General features: G+C 40.9%; 1 protein-coding gene across 20 annotated transcripts in view; it reads right to left on the bottom strand.

Annotated features, from left to right (window-relative positions):
* Positions 1–19,342, bottom strand: part of UNC13B (unc-13 homolog B) — a 252,510-nt gene that overhangs the window by 58,269 nt on the left and 174,899 nt on the right. For 2 of the 20 annotated variants that reach the window (XM_045470012.1, XM_045470013.1), the window contains exon 1: positions 3,328–3,817. The exons of the other annotated variants lie outside the window; for them this stretch is intronic. The gene's annotated coding sequence lies outside the window, so the exon portion shown is untranslated. Of the gene's footprint in view, positions 1–3,327; positions 3,818–19,342 lie in introns of those variants that run through there. 20 annotated transcript variants of the gene reach the window in all.

The raw sequence follows: 19,342 nt of genomic DNA, 5'->3' as shown, positions 1-19,342 counted from the left end.
ATACATATGCACCCAGAATCAGATACTCATGACAAAGACTCTCTCCTTTGATCAAACCTGAGTCAGGTTGCTCTGAGTCCTCTTTCTGACAAGGTCCCTGACCTTCAGCTCTGTTTGTTCAGTCCACTTTTAGCAAGAATCCTGCTGGGTCAGTTTAGTGAAAATTCTTCACCTTTGATATCTGACCAAATTCCTTAACCACCACCTTGGTGTGCCTCCAGCAAAACTCCTGTCAAGTCAGTTTAGCTAGACTTCCCCTTATCCTTGATGTTTCCTCTTAGTAATTTTCCATTCACTGACCCTCACCCTGTTCCTTAGCTATAAATTCTCAGTCTTCCTTGTATTCAGAGTTGGGCTCAATCTCTCTCCCTTACTGCAATACCCCAATGTAGTCTGCCTTACAGCCTTTAAAAAACGTCACAACGTTTTTTTCTTAAGATTCATCATACTTTTTTCCATACTACTTCAAGGTTCTCATGAATAGACTGAAGAAGGCATGTGAGCAGGCATGTCTAGCCTCTAAAAACTACCCCCTCCCCACAAAAAAACCCACATTCTCTATCTCCTTACTCTGCTGTAGTTTCTTCAGAGAACTTATTACTACCTACCTGATACATCATATATTTGTTTGCTTGTTTATTATGTGTCTCTTTCCCCTACCTCTTTATTCTGGAATGTGAGTAGAGACTGTTTGGCTCACTGCTATAGAACTGTTTTGCTCACAGCACCTAGAACAGTGCCTGGCACATAGGGTGCTCAAAACAAATGAAATCTTGCCATTGAATACAAGGAATCAGAACACCAAATCAGAGAAGTTTAGATTTGAAAGAGATTCTTATACAGTACTAGGCCTGGAATCTCATACTACATTGTGATCTAGCCTATGGAGTAGTTTTGTTTAGCTATCACAGTGTTTTCCTAAATTTTAAATGTGAAAGTCTTTTAGGCAGGACAGCTATTCTAGATTCTCAAAAGTTCTATTACCCAAGTTTAAACCCTTCACCCAAAATGATACCCTTGCTTTTGTTCATCCGTTTTACTTTGGCAGCCCCCTGAATGGGAGGTTCTTGCTTGAGGACTCACAGTGGATGTGAATTCCATTACAATGGAAGCTGTGCTTTGTTTTTGATCTCCCAATGCCTGGCACAGGGCACTACTATCCCAAGCATATGACCTGACACAGTGGGAAGTCAGTGCCACGGAAAGGATAAATGAGTGATGGCAGAGCCGCATTAGAATACAAGTCTCCTAAATTCTAGTCCACTTTTGTTTCCCTCACAATATGCTGCCTTCCAGTTCTAGGTTTATTTTTAGACTGATGGCTTATCACCCCTTTTTATTGTAAAAACTAAGTTGGAAACTTCTCCCTAAATATACTTAAATTTTTCTGGAGTCTCATTCAAGACAAATAAAGAGGGTAGTGGCAGCCCCAGCCGCTGCTAGAGGCTGGTAATTAGTCTGTATCTCTCTAGGATATGAGACTAGTAGGAAGAGGCTGTGCCATGGTTCCTTGTCATTCCTATAGTTGCTATCATGAGGCTTCCATTTGTTCTTCCAGCTGGAAGAGGTGCCCTGATCCTTGTGCTAATGATAGGTCTAGAGCAGCAGTGTCCAATAGAAATATAATGTGAGCCACATATGTAATTTAAAGATTTCTAGTAGCCACATTAAAGTAAAATAAAAAAAGTAAAATTTACTTTAATATATTTTATATAATTCATTATCCTATCATTTCAACATGCATTCAATATAAAAAATATTCATATGTTTGCATTCTTTCTTTCATGCTGAATCCTCATATTCTGTTACATATCTTACATTTACAGCACATCTCAATTGAGAGTAGCCTGTCTGCCAAGACAAGTACTCAACTACCACATATAGCCAGTGGCTACCATATGGGACACACAGGTCTAGAAGGCTGGGATGGGGGACACTCTGGAGAGCATTCAAAACCTGGCAGCAATGTTCATTACAGGCTGCCATCCCAGGGGCAGCAGAATGCTCTGTTCTTTCATTCATCTTTTCACCTGCTCAGTTTGATCCTAGCTGGAGGTAGCATATTTCCATTTTATGACACGTTCAATCCTCAAGGCTACAAAGAACAAAGTATTAAGGCCCTAAACTGCAGAGGATGAGACCTTTTCTCTCTTTCAATCTGACCCTTTCTAGATCCCCTGTAGCAATATGTAGCTTCTTTCCAATACTTTGGGCAAAACTACAGGTGAAACCTAATTACTTCAATAGAAGCTACCCTTTACAGGGAAGACTTAGAGACTTCTCACAGACAAGAGCATAATCTCAATGCTGCTGAGTCAAAGATAGACTATCCTATACAACTCACACTAGAGAGAAATGTAACAATAGTAAAATTATATTTGTTTAGAATCTTATAGTTTACATGATTCCTATTTTATCATGACATATTTTATCATCAGAACCCTATGAGGCAGGAAGGAAGATCATTCTGATTTCATAAATGAGAAAAATGAAGCTCAGAGAGGCTAAATGACTTGACCAAGGTCACTGAGGAGACCTAAGATTTAAAAAGGGGTCTACATTCTATAGTTAGTGCTATTTTTACCATACATGCATGATGAAAATGGACAGATTATTATGCATGTGTATACACACTCAAGATTGAGGAAACTCAGGATGACTTTTCTGTCTATATGGCATATGCACATGAGAGGGAAGAATTAATACATCAGACAGAAGAACAGTATAAACACACTCACACAATGGAAAAATAGAAGGGTTTCTTAATATACACAGGCATATACCAGAAGAGGAAAGTTACCTGAGTAAACACACACACACACACACACACACACACACACACACACACAAAAGAGGAGATTATATATCTATCTATATATAGATACAGATAGAGGCACATGGAGGAAGATATGGCTTGTGTATAAGCATTTAAAAGGAATGAATGAGTTGAATGAGTTTCTATTATGTACACACAGGAAGGAATGATCAGGTTATTTATAAACATGGACATACCAAGAGGTGGAAACAGATTATTTGTATACAAGTATGCACACATTCAGAGGGCTGGCTAAGTTATTTACATACATACAGGAGTGTAAGAGTACCAAGGAAGAACAGATAGTCAGATTATCAGCATATAAACACATGCACGTGAAGATTCTACCCTCAGGGCTGAGTATGCCATTTTCCACTCATTCTAATGACCCCCACCAGCAAGTTGGCTCCAGCAGTTATGTAATTAATGTAGCTCCTCTGTATTCCACCCACAAATGCTTTGCTTTTGTCCCTGCTTGTCATTCAGTCAGTCATACACTCGATACCACTTACCTTGCTGCTGCAACCAAAGTAAGAGTTAAAGAAATGAAAAGGAAAAAAAAAAACATTAAAACCACAAATTCTCAAGTTTTAGAATACAAGTGCCGTCTTTAAGAGGAAATCCATTCAGGAGCACTCCCTGGTTTGACAGAGAAGCCACAGGATGAACTTTCTAAGCCACAGCATGGCTGCTTGCCCAACAGACAAACAGAGCCAGGGAGCTATTATTCTCAGTTGCACCAGCTGGCTGGCTCCATGGTGCAAAGTTAATGATAGGAACAATGCCCAGCAGAGAAATCCCCTCAGTGAAAGGCTAGGCAGGAGTCTCGCTGGCTACAAATCTAGAAATCCAATCTGGTCCACACCTCTGCTGAGGGGGACTCTGATGACCAGCCTGCTGAAGGCAATAGCAGCCAAACTTCAACTGGATGTGGAATTCTAACCCAATCGATTCCGGGCTTTGAGACTGAGACGGAAAGCAGGGCAGCTACTGCTCCTGCTGCTGCTCCTCCTCCTCTCCAGCTGCTTCCTGCCTGCAACCTCCCATAGGGCACCAGCTCTCCTCACACGTTCCTGGCGCACACACCCCCTTTCCCAGAACACTCACGCACACACAAACCTCGCCAGCAAGCTCACTCACACACCCTTGGTGAGTGTCTCTCTCTCTTGCTAAATATAGATCTTACTCTCTCCCCTCCCCCATTTCTTCCTCTTGTTCTTCTCCCCCCTCCCTTCTTCTCCCCTGCCTATCCACCTCTCTCAAGTCTGGGCTATAGGATATAAAGAGACTTAAGACCAGCAATCTATACTTTGAAGAGCTCCCAGTCTCAGAAGACAGAACACAGCAAGAAATTACCAGAGCACAATACAAAGGCAATCATGCCTTCTACTGAAACAAATGCTAGGTTTTTTTTTTTTAGTTGATTGTTTCATTTTTGTTTTTGTTTTTGTATCTATATTATCTGCTATCTGCATTTGGTGAAGCTGGAAAACAGGTGAAGTGCCCACGTACAGTTAGCATCAAATAGCACTATGTTCTCAGAGTAGATACCTAGTCCAGTTCTTCCTGAACAGCCACAGCAAAAGAACCAACTGGAAAACAAGAAGTCCCTTAGGCTGTGCCAAGGCAATGATTAGAGAGATGTAAGGGAAGCTGGGTGGGCTAACATAAACCCTCTATTGCAGAAGTCTGGACCACAGATTGTTTGGGGATCCAGAATTAGGATAGCCTCAAGTGTAATCACATTAACCAAAACTGTTTACGATTCAAGGCTCCGGTTTCATGATCCCAAATCTCCCAGCCCCTCTTTGCCAATGGCAGCCCCATCTCCATGGAGACTTGCTAGTCAGGTGGCTCTCACATGGCCCTAATTCCTAATAACTCAACAATTCTACTTAGGACTCATCAGGAAATTGAATGTCCTTATCTTCAAAGAGCACTCAAGTTGTTCATTGCAACATAATGCCAAACATAAGCCAGGGACCCCTGAAGCCCTGGAGCTTAAAATGCCAAATACATCAAATATATAATACCCCTTTCCACTCTGCACCCACAGGACAGCAAAAACACTGTTTGAGTCCAAAGAATCTCAGAATTCTTCTCAATATAGGGCTCCAATTACCAGTAACAATCCAGTGAAGCCATTCCTATTCTACCTCCTCTGAGCCTGAGCTAATGAGAGAAAGCCCTTCTCTTCCTTAGGCCAGCAGAAGGTGGACAAGTTTGATTCAGTCAGCTCAGCATGTCCAAACCAAGCTCTCAAATCTTGCTACTTCTGCTGCCCTGCAACATTCTTCATGACAATCTACAGTAAAACATGGCCCTGATAGCCAAGAATTAGGCAGTCAGGCTATGGGGGCCACCCTAAAAACTGTCACTGTGGAACAGGCAGCCCTATATGGTAGATAACATAAGCTTTTAAAGGAGGAATGATTTCCTCGGCTTATCCAAGATCCTGAGGAGAAAGTGTTGATTCCAGAGCCAACATTTGCCTCCCTACTGCCTTCTTCCAATAACATTGCTTCCCCCTCAACCCAGGAAGAAAATTTAGATTCCAAAAGATGCTAAACAACCCATTTCTTAACCATCTACCTCATTATGCAGCCAACACTAACAGCAGAGCAAATACCTCCTAACCCAGTCGGGAGCTGGCTGGGTGACAGAAAAGATAAGGACTGACAGTGCAACTATAACCACATCTAAATACAGAAAAAAATCATTTGAAAAGTGTCAAATTTCAGTGGAAGTCACAGCCAATTTAGAGGAGCTTCCCATATTTCAGCCAGAAGAGGTAAAGGGTTTAAAACAAGAAATATAGGGAAGACTGATTAAATCAGAATTCCCTCCCACTCAAAGAGCCCGGAGAAGTGGCTGTCATTATCAGGTTTGGGGCTGGAATTCCTATTCTAAGAAACTCAAACTCTCAAGACTAGAAATGATCTTCAGAGCTAGGACACTGCCTAATGAACCTACTTCTTCCTGACTCATCCACCAGTGGCTCCAAGACCTGGCTGAGGTTTCTAGATGTTATACCTGAGGCTAATGCGACCCTCTCTTGTCCACCTGGCTAGTCAAACACATTCAGCCCATATTCTAAGCAGCTTGAATTTTCCAGAAAAATAAAGGCTCAGACAGGAGAAGATGTGTTTATGACATGAGGCACAACAAATTTGCAATCTCTAGTTCATGGTCTTCAAACTTCACAAGACAGCTTATATGGCTTTGACCATAAATTACTTTTGTATCTTTCCAACTTCCCATGTTTCACCAAAAACACAGAGAGTAAGTGGTAAATAGCTGTCCGTGTACATTCTGGGTAAAAAAGCAGGCTCCCTCTTCTACTATTCAACAGGGCCCACAGAGGGCCCACAGACTGCCAGACATCATATGACCAAAGGAGAGATCTCCTCTGTGGTCTAGCCTTTTAGGATAGACACACAATTTCTGTTTCCTGAGCCATGTAAGCAATGATGCAGTCCTTTGTTACAGTGGATCTGGCTCTTGGGAGTCCTAGGCAGGCTAAAAGGATGGGGGTGCTTTTCAGAGGTAAGAAATAGCACAAGCACCCACCTCAGTTGGGAAGCTTCCTCAAAGCAGGGCTTTTCAAGACCTAGCTGGGCAGAATTGGAGAAACAGATTGGGTTAAGAAGGAAAAGGCATTTATCCAGAAGCTGTGAAATGCTCTGAACAGACATTCTCAAGGTCTGGTTCCCAATTTAAATCTTTGCAGGGATCTTCGCCTAGAGATAGATGAGTCAAGATGGAAATTCAACATGAGACACTGACACTCACGCAGAGTTGTGGGAAGGTTCAGAGCTGCAGGAGCTCTAAAGGGGAACCAAATGGGTGGGTTAGTCAGAAGACCACCTGGCACACAAAATTCATCCTCGGTTAAAGCATCTGAGTGGAGTCACAGGGATACTGGAGGAGGGGCTCACCAACCACAATTCTCCACTCTCATACAAACCAGTCTAAGTCTCCCTCAGACCAGATACAACTGGTCCAAAAGCAAAGAATGTGCCTGCTCCAAACCTGGCCTGCCCTTTCAGGTGTCATTGCCAGAGAATGGCTGGGTCAGGACCAGCAGGTACCTACCTCGTCTCCCAATGCTGACAATCACATATGAGGATACAAAGGATAGGTGGAGCCAAAATCTAACTTACATCAGAGTAAGTCTGTGATTCCTTTCCTTCTCTACCACCAAGTAAAGCCAGAAGCAACATGAGAGGCTGACATGGGTCACACAAGTAGGATATGTTTCATGAGGAAAATGGTTTGTTCTGGTGGCTGAGAAAAGTCTTTTTTTTAACCCCTGTACAATTATGCCCTCCATAAACTACTGAGTGATTGTATGAAGCAGAGAATTATGGGCAATGGGAGGTGAATCTCCTCCTTCCCTCAGGAACATGCCACCCAATGGGAGTTATGAGCCTGGCAGATATTTGCTGACTTTACTAATGTGCTAAGACATAGCTGCTACACAGACTAAATGAGACCTGACAAACTGCAAGGCAGGCCTAAGGAGTCACAAACTGCTGACAAATTTCAGTCCTACAATCAGGTCAAGCACCATCCTGATTAGCAAAACCTTAAACATGAACAGGGATAAACTCAGTACTGCTAGGCTAAACAGGTTTTTAGCCTTTACCTACAAAGGCTATGGCCCCATTTCCATTCAACGACTAATGATTAAAGACTCATAATCAGGGGCACCTGGGTGGCTCAGTCGGTCAAGCTTCCAACTCTTGATTTCAGCTCAGGTCATCATCTCATGGTTCCTGGGATCAAGCCCCACTTCAGGCTCTGCACTGACAACACAGAGCCTGCTTAAGATTCTCTCTCCACCCTTCCCCTGCTTGCTTTCTCTCTCTCTCTCTCTCTCAATCAATCAATCAATAAGTAAATACTCATAATCAAAGTAGTCTATGTAGTAGACTACTATGTAGTAGTCTACAGCCTTCTCACATAAACCTGTTCAAAAGTCATAGCTCCCAGATTTAGAACTAAGGCTACTCCTGAACTAGTATCTGCTTATATATGTCCCAGTCCAATCCACAAAGTACAATGGCCCTGCCTCAATTTCTTTACCCCAAGGAAGCCAAGGGGCCACATGTGGAGGATTCTCTAATGGGAATCCAAAATTTGAAATTTCATGGGGAAATGAACCCTTTGAGGGCGCCTGGGTGGTTCAATTGGTTAAGTGTCCAACTCTTGATTTCTGCTGAGGTCATGATCTCATAGTTTGTGGGATTAAGTCGTGTGTCAGGCTTTGCGCTGACAGCACGGAGCCTGTTTGGGATTCTCTCTCTCCCTCTGCCCCTCCCCCCACTTGTGTGCACTCCCTCTCTCTCTCTGTCTCTAATAAGCAAACATGAAAGAAAGAAAAAGAAAGAAAGAAAGAAAGAAAGGAAGGAAGGAAGGAAGGAAGGAAGGAAGGAAGGAAGGAAGGAAGAAAGAAAGAAACCCTTTGTACTATAAGGAGACTATATTCTAACTGGCTTAATATTTATCAAATATCTCCTTCAGTTCTTTGTGTTTTGTTCTGAAATATACCTAGAGTAAACCCAAATCTGGAGAATTCTCTTGGTGTAAGACCCTGTTTCCAGAAGCTTTTCAAAATATGTTCCTAGTTAGCATATGAATCTCAAGTGTCTTGAGAATCAATGAAGAGACCTAAAAGAGGAGGGTTTTTCCTAAAGGGTTTTCCGTATATTCAAAAATATCTGGTATGAAGCACTGAGTTATAGGAAGATAGCTAACGTTCAAAGGGGAAGAGAAGACTTAAGAGAAACAAATCTCTTAAGGATCTCTGACAATGGAAGCATGGTGGGGAGAAAAGAAAGTATTCAACTGGATGAGGCAAGAGACAGAATGAGACTTAACCAAGAAAGCAAGGAATGCAGAGGGAAAGCCTGTTGGTGGTGCTGGTATTGGAGCCCTATACTGCAGCTCATCCATACCAACCAACCACACATAGAGATGACTTCCCTGCTCACACACAAGACCTTAAAACCTCTCTATTCTAACTTTCCATCCAGTAACAGAATCCCCTGCAAAACCCTTTGCTCCCCTCACATGTCACTAAGTCTGATCTATTTTACCTTCCTATCTATAAAATCTGTCCCCTTCTCTACAACCTTTAGTTTGGGCTTCACTACTTCTCATTTGAGTTATTGCAAAATATTCATCCTCCCTAGTCTACCTTCCTTTAGAACCATCCCCCCTACTCCCAATCAATTTTTGACAATTTGTTAGAGGAATACCTACCTTTTATAGCCCTTAGAAGGAATTAACCCTGCTGACACCTTGATCTTGGACTTCTAGCATCTAGAGCTATACAACAATATATTTCTGTTGTTTAAGCCACCCAGTCTGTGGTACTTTGTTATGGCAGCCCTAGCAAACAAATACAGTACCTTTAAGAATTACTAATACAATGCTACCAAAAAATTTTTTTAATAATAAATACCTATTAAGTACCTAGGTGTTGTACCAGGCATGATGAAAAGATACAATCTTTGCTCTTAGGGAGTTCATAACCTAATAGGGGAAATGTTATAGCATGGGCATTGTTATATCCATATTATATATTCTAAGGAAGAAGAGTATTAGATTTTGTGCTTGGTTGACTGGTAGTGCCATTTACTGAAAGGATATACAGGAGATGAGGTGGAGAAGAAAGAAAAGACAATCAGTACAGTTTGAACATACTGTATGTGGTGTCTGGAAAATTCTGCCATAATAAGATCCATAGGCAGCTGGATATGTGAGTATGGAACTCATGAAAGAAGACTGAGGTAGAGATAGCAATTTGGGATCCATCAGTTTACAGGTAAAGACATGAGTGAGATTATCTAGGATAGAGAATGAGGTGGAAAACAGAGCCCTAGGAATCACCAAGTTTTAAGGGGCAAGCAGATGAGCAGAAATGCTATAAAGGAAACAAAGATGAAGCTGTCAGATAGAAGAAAAAGACTTGGAGAGAAAGATATCACAAAAGCAAACAGGAAAGAGTGTTTTAGGGAGAAACCAGTCAACAGTTTTTATCTCACCTGTCACAAGAAATGCTCCAGGATGCTCCAAGGGCATCTAGAATGCCCTTCCTAACTTGTCATCTTTGTCTATTTATGTCCAAATGTCCTCAGGTATGGACCAAATAAACACATTTCCCTAGCATGCTTAAAGATGACAACCAGCAAAGAGAAGTACAAGCCCAAGGAATTAGGGAAAATTATTTACTATAATTTACCTCTACTCTTTGGCTTCAGGAAGTCTTATTTTATATACTATGACAGTACTTCAGAATGTGCCTGTTTTGGAATGGTGGTAAATCTCACTGCATTGTTTACAGAAAGAATGCCACTTACAAGGAGCCATGATTTCTTTAATGGCATGTTTATAAACAGAAAGCAAGTTATCCCTTGATTTCCATCTTTCTAAGCTTCTATTATTTTATTTCTTGGACATTTCCTGATACTTAATAACATATTCCTGACTCGGTACCCTCTGGGAATTCATCTGACTTCTCTGAGCACACTAACTCAAAGGGTTTGCTCCCTCCATTTTTTGTTGTCCCTCATTTCTTTTGCAACCAATTACTTATATTGCCTGGTAATATCGCTTCATACTTTTAAGCAACAGTTCCACAAAACTTTTCTGAGTGTCTATTAAGTATCAGAAACTACGCTAGGAATTGTATTCAGTTCCTGACCTCATGTGCAATCTAACAAAGGAGTTAAAGCATATATATGGATATTGAAAATACAAGTAGAAAGCAGAAGTAACAAGAAAATAAGTGGCCAGGAAAAGGATCTCTAAATCTTTGAACTGTTTTCTACCTACATGTAATAGGCCCCCAAGACATATTAGGCAGAGAAGATACTCCAGTTGAATATCTATTCTTTTTTTTTTTTTTTTTTTTTAATATCTATTCTTAATTCCTAAGACTTCAGACTCAAACTCCTATATGGCCTCCTCCCTTGATAAGCCAGGCTGGGCTATAAAGACATCTTTAACTGAAGACCAATTCAAAATACAGGTCAAGCAGTTTGCAACTTGACCCCTTGCTCCGGTCACATCCTTGACTAGACATATGAATTTCTCCCAGTGCAAGAGGAGAATATATATAATATCAAAGGTCCAAAGCAGTTTTCTCAACCTGCCTTTTCATGACCCCAGTTTATTTCAATTGGCAGAGCTTCTGCCTCCAGCATTATAGTCCAATTAAAGTGCCTATTCTTTGGGCCTGGAGAGGGCAGCCTTCAGCAACTCTTTAAAGGTTAGAGTGAGTGACTAATATTTATCATAAAAGACACATATAAATTGTAGGAGAATTTTAGAGAGGAAAATATTGCCAGCTTTCAAGGTGCTGATTTGGATAGGAATTAGGAAAGGCTCCATGAAAGAGGTGATATCTGAGCTTGATCCTAAAGGATGAATAATATTTGGATATGTGGAAATTGAACAGAAGAAAAGGCATTAGGGCAGAGATACAAGATGAGCAAAGATTTGAAAAGGAGAAAAAGGAAGATATGTTGTTGGAAAGTAAAGGAAATGAACATTTAGTGAATACTAAAAACATGCCAGGCCCTGCTTTATATGTATTATCTTATTTAATCCATATCCATCTGCTGAGGAAATGATATCCAATTCAGAAATGAGAAAACTAAGTTTGTAAGAGGCTAGGTGACTTGTCTAAGCCTCAAGTTACATAGGTAGTAAGTAGTAGAGCCCTATTTCAAACTCTGGCTCTGGCTGATTCCAAGGCCCAATATCTTCCAACTGTACAATATGGCCTCTGGGTTAAAAAAAAAAAGTTAGAAAAATCGGTTGAACTAAGTCATGAGTTGTTACAGATGTCAGGCTAAGAAGCTGAGACTATAACTTAACTACAAGTGAGAGAAAAAATTAATCTTCCTTCCTTCCTCCCTCCCTCTTTTCTTCTTCCCTCCCTCCCCCTTTCTTTTCTTTCTCTCTTTCTTTGAGAAACCTTCATTCATTCACTCATTCATTCTCAGATATATGTTAAGAGCTTGCTGGGTGCCAGGCATTAGAGAAATAAAGTTAAATAGTCCCTATTCTGGTAGTGCCTGGCTGGCTCAGTCAGTGGAGCATGTGACTCTTGACCTTGGAGTTGTGAGTTTGAGCCCCATGTTGGATGAGGAGATTACTTAAAAATAAAATCTTAAAATAAATAAATGGTCCCTAATCTGTATTTCCATTATATATTTTTTAAATATTTATTTATTTTTGAGGGGGGGGGGGGCAGAGAGAGAGGGAGAGAGAGAGAATCCTAAGTAGGCTCCGCACTGTTAGTGCAGAGCCCTACACAGGGCTTAAATGCACGAACCATGAGGTCACGACCTGAGCTGAAATCAAGAGTTGGTTGCTTAACTGACTGGGCCACCCAAGCTTCCCCAGGCTATTTTTATCTAGCTTTTATTTAAACTTCTTATTGAATATAACATACAGTGCACAAATCAAAAGTATGTCAATGTAAACAGAATCCCAATCAAGAACAGAACATCAATGGAATTCCAGAAGTTCCCTTGTGCCTATGTCTAGTCACTACCAACACCCTCCCACCTAGGTAATCACTATCCTACAGTCTGACACTATAGATGACTTTGATCGGTTTCTGAACTTAATATAAAAAGAAGCATATAGGGGCGCCTGGGTGGCGCAGTCGGTTAAGCGTCCGACTTCAGCCAGGTCACGATCTCGCGGTCCGGGAGTTCGAGCCCCGCCTCAGGCTCTGGGCTGATGGCTCAGAGCCTGGAGCCTGTTTCCGATTCTGTGTCTCCCTCTCTCTCTGCCCCTTCCCCGTTCATGCTCTGTCTCTCACTGTCCCAAAAATAAATAAACGTTGAAAAAAAAAATTAAAAAAAAAAAAAAAAAAAGAAGCATATAGTATATACTCTTTTCAGAAATACATAATCTTGGGGTCAAATGCTTACACATTTCCAGGATAATATGATAACCACCAAAATTGACTGTATATGAAATGTTATAGAAAAATGATTACCTAACTACCTGGGGACTTTGAGGAAGGCTTCAAAGGATGTGACATGTAAGTTGAGCCCTGAGTATAAGTGGAGCCATGAGTAGTGCTCTGTTTCAGGAAGACAATGCTGGCAGTGGTATACACAATGTATCCTAAGACAAATAAAAGAAAGAAACCTTCAGAAAACTAATACTGTACACTAAGCAATAAAGAAGATCTGAACACAAAAGGGAACAGAGAAGAGACTTGTAAAAGGAATCACAGAGAGAAAAAAGAGCAAGGTCTGGCAAATGATCCAATGTGGGAGGCAAGAGAGAAGGAAGAATGACACCGTGATTTTGAGTGGGTGACTAGCAAAATGATGGTGATTTTAATACAGAGAACAAAGAATAGGAACGGGTCCAGGAGGGAAGTTTCGAACATTAGGAAGTTATGGTGAAAATAACTATTAGATAACTAGACATGAAGGATAGAACCTAAAGAAAAAAGGAGGGTTAGAAGTACAGATTTGGGAATTATTTGCTTAGAAAGGCTAGCTGGAAGTCAACTGGCTGCCTAGCACAAAAGCCGGGATCAAGCACAGAATTGGCCATATAGTAGTTGCTCAGTTAAGGATTCTGGATTAGAGGTTGAGCAGAGGCAGATTTGAGATGAGGGAAAAAAGCCTGAGGGGAAAACTGTAGAAAGAGACAGGCAGGAAAGGAGATAGGCAAGGTAAGAAAGAAAGGAAGAGAATGGGAGAATCCAGGATAACAGAAGCCAGGGAAAGAGGAAGTTACAAATAGGTTGTTTCAAAACACACATTGGAATGCTGCAGAGAAAAATGACATTAAAGACCAAGGAAAATATCTGGGGAAAAATGTAAATATTTAATGCAATTATTTCTATCTCCCTTCTGGCCTATAAGCTCCTAAATGATAAAAAAGTGGTACCACTTATCAGTTGGCTTGATTTAAAATGGGATGATTTGGGTGCACCCGGGTGGCTCAGTTGGTTAAGAATCCGACTTTGGCTCTGGTCATGATCTCGCAGTCTGTGAGTTCGAGCTCCACTGACAGCTCAGAGCCTGGAGCTTGCTTTGGATTCTGTGTCTCCCTCTCACTCTGCCTCTCCCTCACTCATGCTCTCTGTCTCTCCCTCTCAAAAATAAACATTAAAAAAAAAAAAATTAAAATGGCATCATTTTATCAGTTGCTTCCTTTTGGAGAACTTTGGCAACAGGATTTTCTCTCACAGAGGAAGAATTCATTCCTAGCCAGTATCAAATGTTCCATTGACTGGATGAGTAAACAAGCATGAAGAGTCAGCAAAAGTAATAGAAAGCAAGAAGATAAGCTTTGTTTATTTGAAAACAAGTAATTTCTAATTTTATACAGAGGTATCATAAGAGTTTATTAAGTACAGTACCTCTCTTTACTGACAGTATGCCCAGAAAATACTGCCAGGTGGAGCTAAGCCTGCTACCGGTGTGTGATACTCTCCTCTGACTCTAGGCAAGTCAATGGTATCATGGCATTCCTCAGAGATGTTTTGATATGTACCTCAGAAACCAAATTCCATCCCTTCAAACAAGCTGCCCCAAAGCCCAGGCACAGATGTGACATCTTATAATTCACAAGGTTCAGACACCGCCTAGAACCAAGTCTAAGATTTACAGAAGACCAACCACTGATAAACATCCAGATCCAGGCCATAAACATGTCCAGAACATTTCACAGGAAACAGGAGGGGGAATGGGGGGAGGGGGGAGACCTGAGAAACATTAAGCGTGTCTCCTGACAAGCACACAAAAGCAGCTCTCAGGAAAATGTTCCCACCAGTGCCCATGACAGCCTTTGTACTCCTCCCCTAGACTCCTAGGGTAAGGCATTCAACTAACTTCTTCCTCTGGGGCTCCAAAGAAGCACCAGTGCACTAGGTAAATAGCTTCCTCTGAGTGATCCATATAGTTATCCCAGGAACCCCGTGCCACCAAGGAGTCTAGATCCCTATAAAAACCTGAAATCCTGTGGCAATGGCACCTTGCTGCTTTAGCCATAGACACAGTTTCACTTGTGTTCCCACTCAGTAGCAAAGGCTCCAGCTATGGGCAGCAACACCTCTGGCAGGTCACTCAGGCCTAGGCTAGGAAGGTCAGGAGAGAGCCCTGAAAACCAAAAGTTCTGGTAAAAGGAGGCCTCCTGGTGACTCTCAAGCAATTGTTTCTAGAGCTTTACACTCAAAAACACATTTTTCTCTGACCTCACCAAAACTCTGTAAGAGAGGACAGTCATCCTTAATTTTACAGCTCAGGAGACTGAGAAATAGAAAACAGAAAAGTGATTTACTCAGGTTCTCTCAGATTTTAAGATTGAGCTACTTCAAGGATCTAGTTCTTTCTATTTCCAGTTTAGCCCTACATTTTATTAGTAAGAGGGATAACATTAAACAGATACAAAAGACACTGGATATCACGAACAGGCTCTCCATATACCAGCCTGGCGAATACATTTCCCATCAACTAGACCTCAGGAAACACAGAATTGTCACTCACATGTGACAAACATAGAACCTTCTGTGTCACCTTCTTTCCCCTTCTACCTTGAAGGAGTATTAGTTTGCCAGGGCTGCCGTAACATAATACCATAGACTGGGTGGTTTAAGAAATAGAAATTTATTTTCTTACAATACTGGAGACTACAAGTCAAAGATCAAGGTGTCAGTGAGGTTGGTTTCTTCTAAGGCCTTTCTCCTTGGCCTCAGATGGCCATCTTTGTCTACACAGGCTCTTCCATCTGAGTCCTAATCTCTTTTTATAAGAATATCAGTCAGACTGGATATGGCTCCATCCATATGACTTCAATTTACCATAATTACCTCTTTAAAGGCTCTATGTCCAAATACAATCACATTCTGAGATACTGGGTATTAAGATTTCAACATATGTGGGGCACCTGGGTGGCTCAGTTTGTTAAGCGTCCGATTTCGGCTCAGGTCATGATCTCGTGGTTCATGGGTTCAAGCCCTGCATAGGGTTCTGTGCTGATAGAGCAGAGCCTGGAGCCCACTTCAAGTTTTTGTGTCTCCCTCTCCCTTTGCCCTTCCCCTGCTCACGCTCTCCCTCTCCCTCTCTCACACACACACACACACACACACAAAAACAAATAAACATTAAAAAAAAAAAAAAAAAAAAGATTCCAACCTGAGGAAGTGGGGCACAATTCAGCTCATAACAGGAGAAAAGGTGAAATCAGGGTTTTGGCGGTATTAGGGATTTAAAAGGCAGAGGAAGAAAGGAGACGATCCAGAATCAGAAGACAGGTACCCTGGTGTTTTCCTTCATAGGGAGCCTTTGGAATGAAATACAAGAAACATACCAGCCGGTAGCTTTAGAGAAACAGAACTAGGCCAGTCTCAGCTTCCCTCTCTGCTCTGGCCTGCTTCCTAACAGACATGGAGAACATGGGCAGGAGAACCATGTGTATCCTTTCTAGGTATTCCTGCTCTGTTCAGTGCAAATGGGGTGGGAAAGGTAGACGGCCTGTGTTCAATGTGTAAAAGAATATTTAAATTTTAATTTCTTATGGATGCCCCTATTATCACCCACTCAGCTTCATCTTTGGGATTTCTTTCTACCTAAGATTTTACTTTTTACCAAAGCAGTTGAATCTCAAGGACTGAGCGAGATTGTGTATTAGAGGAACAGAAAAGAGGGACTGAGACAGGCTGTAGGAAAAAACGGCAGCTCAAGAACATGCTTTTGCTACTGACCAACTGGGCATGCTACTTCTACACCCTGTAAAAATAACAGCTTTTTATTGTTTCAGAGGCTCAGGTGATGTTGCCAATTTCTCCATACATGTGCAAAACAAAGAGGGGAAAGAAAGGTTGCAGGTTAGGGAACAATTAAGGCAGAAAGTGGCAAATTCATGAGAAGTCCAAAGAAATTTAAAAGGAACAGGGCTGGGAGAAAATATTTGCAAATCATCTAGTTGATACAGGACTTTAACCCAGAATATATTAAGAACTCTTACAACTCAACAACAAAAGACAACCCAATGTAAAAACGCAGAGGATTTGAATAGACATTTCTTCAAAGAAGATGTACAAATGGCCAATAAGCATGAGAGAAGATGCTTAACATCCTTAGTCACTAAGGAAATGGGAATCAAAATCACAATGAGATACCACTTCACATCCACTAGGATGGCTATAACAAAAAGACAGATTAACAAGCATTGACAAGGATGTGAAGAAATTGGTACCCTCATACATTGTTTATGGGAATGTAATATGGTACAACCTGTTTGGAAAACAGTTTGACAATTTCTCAAAAGGTTAAACATAAAGTTGCCATATGATCCAGCAATTCCATTTGTATGTATATACCCAAGAGAACTGAAAACATATGTCCACACAAAAAATTATACATGAATGTTCACAGTGGCATTATTTATATCAGCCAAAAGGTGAAAGCAATCCAAACATCCAACAACAGATGAGTGAATAAACAAAATGTGATATATCCACAGAATGGAATATTATTCAGCCATATAAAGGAACAAAGTAATGGCAGATGCTGCAACACAGATGAACCTTAAAAACATTATGTTAAGTGAAAGAAGCCAGATACAAGAGGCCACATATTATATGATTTCATTTATACGAAATGTCCAGAACACACAAATCCATAGAGACAGAAAGTATATTAGTGGTTGCCAGAGGCTAGAGCAAAGCAGGGAATGAGGAGTGACTTATTAATGGGGATGGCATTTCCTTTGCAGTGATAGAAATGTTCTCAAATTAGATGGTGGTGATAGCTGTACAACCTAGTAAATATACTAAAAACACTGAATTATACACTTTAAAATGGTAAGTTATAATGTTAAATGAATTATATCTCAATAAAAAGATATTTGTTACTTAAAAAAAAATAGAAACAGGATTCCTTTTCCTTTTTCAGTCCACTAAGGGAAAACTGTGTAGAAGTAGGGCTGGATGAAAAGGCTGGAAGAACACACAAAGCATAGTCTATTTGTCTCTATTTCACCATAGAGCAGTGAGGGGAGACAAAAGCAAGCTTTGTGTGAGGAGAGGAAGGAGCCATAGTCACAGAAAGATGGCTAGAAAGATGAAATTTGGGAATTAGCCTTCTCATTCCTCTCCACAAAACAAGTACCCAGAATGAAAAAAAGACTAGCTTTCCTACCTACAATCCTTTGCATTCATCCTGTCAACAGATATTTATGGAGTATCTACTATGTGCACAAGACAGCTATCTTATCCTTCCCTCCCTCCCTTTACTTATTTAGGTTTATTTATTTTGAGAAAGAGAGAGAGAGCGTGTGAGCAGGGAGAAGGGCAGAGAAAAGGGGAGAGAGAGAATCCAAAGCAAACTCCATGCTATCAGCACAGAGCCCGATGCAGGGCTCAAATTCACGACCTGAGAGATCACGACCTGAGCCAAAATCCAAGAGTCAGATGCTTAACCAACTAAGCCACCCAGGAGCTCCTCCTTCCCTCCCTTTAAAGGTAAGTGAAACTCCTGCTCCTAATTCTTCTACATTATCGAAGAGATGGCTTAGCTTTCCCTTACTTTTCAAGAGCCCAATCACATTTAGTGGGTTCAGGGTTGGTTTGGGGAACATGGGAACAAAATACAGGACACAAAGTTTTGAGAGATGATGTCTTTTGGCTAAATATGTTGAATTTTAGATGCTGATGGGACAATTGAGTATATAAGTAGTTAGAAATATGGATATAGAGTTCAGGGAAGAGATCTGGGCTAGACAGACAGGAGAACAATCCACATATAAGTAGTAACTGACATAATAAGATTTCATATAAAGAACGTAAGGGAGTTATATGAAAAGAGGATTGAGGAAAGAACCCCAGGAAGACCAACATTTAAGAATGAGCAAAGAGAGAAATCAGAAAAGGGAAACTTAAGAGATATCAGAGAAGAATGGCATTGGGGATGGTTTCTTAAATGTCAAACCACAAAGGAGTGTTCAGTGTATCAAATACTGCAGAGAGGTCCATTAAGGTTTGAAAGCAATCACTAAATCAGGTAGCTATGAGCTCACTGATGACTCTCACAAATGCAGTTTTAATGAAATGATAATGAAATCAAATGAAGCAGAGTTTCTCCAAATGTATTCCTTGGAAAGTGAGTCCTGCAGGATGCCTCTCCAGAACAGAGTTTCATGGTCAAAAAAGCTTGCAGTGACGCTGTGCATATTATATTCTCCTCTTTAAGAGGAGCTATCTGTTGGTGTTACACTCTACTGGAACCAAATTTATTTCCCAAATTTCTTTGACCATGGAATTCTATCACATGATAGAGAACCTATTAACAGTTTCAGAAACTGGAGTCCTGTGGAAGAGAGTTTTCCATGCTCTGGAAAACAGAGTTCTAAGATTATGGTGGTAATATGGTGGAAAAAGTGTTAAAAAAGCTAGGCTCTAGAGTTAACTAGATCTAGATTTGAATGCAGTCCTCTTATCAGCTAAGTGACCCTGAACAAGTTTCTATCTTTCTAAAA

This window comes from Leopardus geoffroyi, chromosome D4, assembly GCF_018350155.1.
Source record: "Leopardus geoffroyi isolate Oge1 chromosome D4, O.geoffroyi_Oge1_pat1.0, whole genome shotgun sequence".
Classification (NCBI taxonomy): domain Eukaryota; kingdom Metazoa; phylum Chordata; class Mammalia; order Carnivora; family Felidae; genus Leopardus; species Leopardus geoffroyi.
Note: the sequence above shows the minus strand (reverse complement) of the source record. Positions and strands in the feature narration are given on the sequence as shown.